Below are 5,521 nucleotides of genomic sequence, written 5' to 3'. Positions count from 1 at the left end.
CTTCCTGGACAAAGACGAGTGCCTTTTAGGTTTTGACAGGAGTTGCCCTAGGGCCCACCCTAATCATTGCACGGATTTGCCGCCTCCCCAGCCGTGCAGGCCAGCGTCTGGTGAACTTCACCCGCACAGAGTTTTATCAAGCTTTGCTGTCACCAACAGTCTACAAAAGCCAGCTATACTGAGTTGGTATTTGCATGTGCATTTCTTTAATTGAGCCTGTAACGTGAGCATTCTGCCCCATTTGGTGGCTGTGAATGGCCAATGACAGTCTATTTTTCAGCAGAATTGTTGGTCGTTTCCGTTTTCCTCACTGATACGACAACGCTCTTTGTGGAGCAAGCAAAGAAGCCCACGATCGTGCGTCCGTGTTGCAACGCTTTCCCCAGTGTTCTGTTTTTGTGTATTTTTCATGAAAAAGTTTCAACCTTTTTTTTTGTTTGCAAAATTTGTCAATAAATTTCATTACTTCTGGCATTCTGGATGTTCTCTTTTAGCACAACTATTCTTAAAATCACCCATCTTTTCTTAGAACCTAACGATTCTAGCTTAGTTCAATATGACGCCGCTTTTAAAAGATGGTGGCAGCTCAGTCACAAAGCCCAGTGACTCTGGTGACACATGGTGGCTGCACGGGAACTCTGGTCCTCGGTGCCCTTTACAAAGTCAGATGCCATCCACTGCTCATCTGTCCCAGTGTCACATCCGCGTGTGACGCTATGGCTATTTAAGGAAGCAGACAGCCCTTTAGATAATTATATAAATAGTCATGGTGACAAAGGTCAAGTTTCTTAATTTTCTGCTGCAACAGACTCTGGGCTGTTGCGGTCCCAGTTAAATCTACACTTACCTTACTCGCCTGTAGTGGTGATAAACCGTTTTGGTTAATTAGGGTCATATTCAATTTTTGAAATTTTACTTTATTCCTTTATTTTGTGTTCCTATATTTTGAAGGTGTGTTCTAAAGACTGTTGAAGAAATTTCTGCATAAAGTTTTAAAGGCAGTGGGTTGGGGGACCTGGCTATTACATAATAGAAAAAAATAAGCAGTGCATAACTGTTTCAATATGAAAGAAAAATATCTTTCCTGGGCCCTAAAAATCCCACGTGTTTCAGAAGACTAGAAAGTGTCGGGAAGGCTTTTGGCTGTAAGAATACACAACCAACAGCATCTTAAGCTGTATTTGTGTTCATTTTTCAGTGCTGCCACACACAAAAATTGCCACAGACTGGAGGCCTTAAATAGACGTTCATTTCCTCGCAACTCTGGAGGCTGCAAGTCAGGATCGAGATGTCGGCAGGGCCGGTTTCCTCCAGGCCTCTCTCCAGGCCGTAGATGGCCATCTTCTCCCTGGTCCTCCCAAGTTCCTCCTTGTGTGATTCCGGGTTCTGATCCTCCCTTCTCACCAGGACACCACTCAGCCGGCATCAGAGTCTACACCGACTATTTCATTGTAACTTAATCTGCGCTTTAAAAGATCTTTTTTTTTTTTAAGATTTATTTATTTATTTATTTGAAAGTCAGGGTTACAGAGAGAGGAGAGGCAGAGAGAGAGAGAGAGAGGTCTTCCATCCCATGGTTCACTCCCCAGATGGCCACAACAGCCAGAGCTGTGCTGATCCAAAGCCAGGAGCCAGGAGCTTCTTCCAGGTCTCCCACGTGGGTGCAGGGACCCAAGCACTTGGGCCATCCTCCACTGCTTTCCCAGGCCATAGCAGAGAGCTGGATCGGAAGTGGAGCGGCCGGGTCTCAAACCGGTGCCCATATGGGATGGCGGTGCTTCAGGCCAGGGCATTAACCCGCTCCGCCAATGACCGGCCCCTTTAAAAGATCTTAATCACCAGTTACCTTCCGGAGTTCTGCATTAGGACTTCAACATCAGAGTTTTGTGAGGGATACAATTCGACCGATGCAGCACGTCATCACTGAACACGACACGCAGAGCCGAGGCAGGTGCTCACCGAGCGGAGCGGGAGCCAGGATGTCAGCACCAGCACCGTAAGATCCTTGTTGTGCTTCCCTCCTGGGGCAACGGGGGTGCTGCAGTCCCGGGCACTGCGTCTGCAGGGAGGGAAGAAACAGCGAAAGTGGTGCAAGAATTTTGTTCCCTTTAGTAAGACGGCAGTGTGTTGGGTCCAAATCCTTGGTCAGGAGTTCATGATAGGGCTGGCGTAGCGGGACAGGGAGCTAAGCTGCCATCTGCAATGCTGCCACCCCATATTGGAGTGCCAGTTCGAGTCCCAGCGGCTCCACTTCCAATCCAGCTCCCTGCTAATGTGCCCGGGAAGACAGTGTGTGAGCCCCTGACACCCACGTGGGAGACCTGGATGGAGTTTTGGGCTCCTTGGCTTCAGCCTGGCCCAGTCCTGGCTGTTGCAGCCATTTGGGGGATGAATCAGTGGATGGAAGATTCCCTCTCCCTCCCTCTCTCTGTCCTTTCCTCTATCACTCTTCCTTTCAAATAAATAGATAAATAAATAAATCTTAAAAAAAAAAACCAAGTTCTTGGGGTCCTCTTAAAGGTTTCTATTTCATGCCCATGCCCGTTCCCACGGTGAACCTCAGGAAGGGTGAAGACTGTCATAATTCAGTTTCTTCTGAAAGTTCAAAGCTCTGATTCGCTACAGAACTATTTTCCCATTCGAAAGAAGGAAAGGGAAAGAGCGTGGTGACTCCCTGGGTGACTTGACTTCCTGTTGCTCTCTCTCTCTCTCTCTCTCTCTCTCAGGCTCTGTTTCTGTGCCTCACACCAGGTCTCTCTTGACCTCATTTCTCATTTTCCAGCTTTTCAGACATCACAGTGTAGAAAAGAAACTTATCTTGTGTGAAGTCACCCGGGGGAGGCGTCCACCCACACACCGAGGGCTGCATGTGGAGGCTGGCGAGTTGTTTCACAGGGAGCAGCGCTCTGGGGCGAGAGAGGAGTGACAGCCAGCTCACCCCCTCTGAGCTTGATGCTGAATACGATTGGAGAGCTGGGATTCCCTGCATCCAGGCGAGAAGGAGAACTGGCGGACCAGCGACCTGGGCTGGCCCACCACCCTGCCTCTGGCTACCCCTGTGGGTCTCTCCCAGCCCCTGGAAGCCCGGGGCTGGTGGAATTCCACCTGAGATACTCCACAGAGAACTGTTTCTGTCTAGCAGGCGTTTGGCATTTCTGACCTCAAACCTTAGTGGACGATCACTGGAACTTGATCAGCCACAGGAAGCGCCTCCCAGCGCTGTTCTACCCACTGGCAGCCTCGGGCGTGGGCTGCAGCTCGCCCAGGCTGCCACTGCCCACCGCCAGGGCGGTGCTCCAGCACCAAGGCCAAGGGGGCGCTCCTCGGTGCCCCGCCAGCTCGCGGCTCTCAGGCTGCGCCACGACTGTGTCTCCTTTCTAGGTGACACCTTCTGACCCTGCCGCTGTCACCCCCACCACCCACACTGTGGGTCACCTGCGCTGCAGAGACAGGCTGAGCCCCGCACCGGAGAGGCCCTGGCCACACCACTCCGTGGCCCCTCTCTGGGAAAGGAAGCCCCTCCATGGCCACCGGCCTAGCTAGCTGATGTTGGTCTATTTCATGGGCCATCAGGACAAGTGTGGAACAGAGGTGAAACGCTGTTTGTTTGTCCATAGCATTGATAAACATACAGGCAGAAGCACATGTACCTGGGGTCACGTGGACGCTAGGGTGGTAGACATCAAAAACCTCAAAACTTTTGAACGTTCATCAATTCTATTTGGAAGAGTTTTACACCAGTGTGAAAATTGCATGTGCACCTAAACATGTGTGGCTACAATAGTTATTTTTAAATTATTTTTTAGATTTTTATTTATTTATTCATTCCAGAGGCAGAGCTGCAGACAGAAATGGACAGAGAGAGAGAGAGAGAGAGAGAGGGAGATCTTCTATCTGCTGGTTCACTCCCCAGATGACTGTAACAGCTGGAGTTGAGCCAATCCAAAGCCAGGAGCCAGGAGCTTCTGCTGGGTCTCCCACGCAGGTGCAAGGGCTCAGGCACTTGGGCCATAGCAGAGAGCCGGATCAGAAGAGGAGCAGACGGGACCCGAATCGGCACACATGGGATGCCGTTGTAGCAGACAGAGTCTCAGCATTCTACCCACAGCACCAGCCCCTACAATATTTGTTAACGTACTGCTTGGTGAATAACTGGAAGTCATCTAAAATCCCCAAACGGGATTGACATATATCAGGGCCACTTCTGTACAAGGGAGGAACTATGCAGACATTAAATCAGTTGTAGACGGTGCTTAACCACACAGAAAAGTCTCAATAATATTGGTTAGTGTATAATATGAAACAATTTTTATAGTGTTGTTTTTTATAAAGCTTATATCATCTATAAATTGAAAACATGTTCTTTTAAAAGACCCCAAACTCAAATGTTAATAGTAGTATTTCTAGATTGCAGGCAATTTAATTTTTTATTAAAATGTTTGCAATATATTTTCTGTATCTGTATTGTCACCAGGCTTTTTTTTTCCTAAGGAAACTGATTGGGTGGCTGGGGAAACTTGCTGTCATTCTAGATACTTCCTGCCTTCCACCAGAATGTTTTCTCTCACGGAAGGTCCATGGAAGACAGCACTCAGCGTTAATGACTTACACAGCTCAAAAATAATGTACTTCCCAGAAATGAAAGAAAAAAAAAAACAGCAGCTACTGCTTGTGCTCCACACACCTGCTTGGGCTGGTCATGAGGTGAGTTTTGGTTTTTAAACTGGAGGCTAAAGATAACACCCTGCTGCTGAATTTGAAATAAATTCACAGAAAAACAAAAACAAAACACCCCAAACAAACAAGCAATCCTACCATCTGCCGCATGCCGTTTCAGTGAGCGCTGAAATCTGTTACTGCTTGGCCATCCTGTCCTTCCCGTTGGTCCCCCTATAAATGAGCCACCAGATTCACGGTGATACAAGCCGGACGGAGCTCCCTGCTCCCTGGCACCACTGAGATCCAAGAACCCAGGAACTGCATAGGCGGGAGCGCTGTACGTGGACAAGGGCCAGAGGCGGCTTGGCAGACTGAACCCACAGAGAAGAGGCAGTCACAGTTGATGTGCCCCATAAAGAATCTCGAAGGAAAAATGGGTTTGGAAGCTTTTTAGTAAGGAGAGAGGGAATTCTTCCTGCACCTTGTGCCTTGAAGCAGTAGTGTCAATGAATGGTGATTTTTGGAAGAGCGCACTTCACGGAACGCAGAAGAACAGGAATGAGAACCCGTTGGCCCGGCTCGAGGCGCTGACTGCACTTCACTTGTGGTTGGTTTCTGACAATCTAGTGTTCCGACTCTGCGCTTGTCATTAAAAGGACCTGCAGGTGTTCTTATTTTATGCATATATTGCTCCTTAGTCGGAAGCAGGCACTCTGTGCACAAGGACTTCGGTTATAATTGTGAGTATACTGAAGAGGGCTCCAGAATCCCAGCCTCCTTAACACTTTCTGGGACTGGCTTTCCCCATTCCTGAGACCCCGCAGCTCGTGAAATGTAGGGGAGAGGTGACACCAGGCTGGAC

At 48.8% G+C, this 5,521-nt stretch overlaps 1 long non-coding RNA gene across 1 annotated transcript; it reads right to left on the bottom strand.

The window, feature by feature from the left end:
- Window positions 1-1,478: 1,478 nt before the first annotated feature.
- LOC138849751 (uncharacterized) lies at window positions 1,479-4,979 on the bottom strand. Its single transcript, XR_011388881.1, has 2 exons — window positions 4,816-4,979; window positions 1,479-2,059 (listed from the first exon to the last, which is right to left on the bottom strand). It is a non-coding gene; the product is annotated as an uncharacterized lncRNA (long non-coding RNA).
- Window positions 4,980-5,521: the final 542 nt, after the last annotated feature.

This window comes from Oryctolagus cuniculus, chromosome 5 (assembly GCF_964237555.1).
Source record: "Oryctolagus cuniculus chromosome 5, mOryCun1.1, whole genome shotgun sequence".
NCBI classification, from domain to species: domain Eukaryota; kingdom Metazoa; phylum Chordata; class Mammalia; order Lagomorpha; family Leporidae; genus Oryctolagus; species Oryctolagus cuniculus.
Note: the sequence above shows the minus strand (reverse complement) of the source record. Positions and strands in the feature narration are given on the sequence as shown.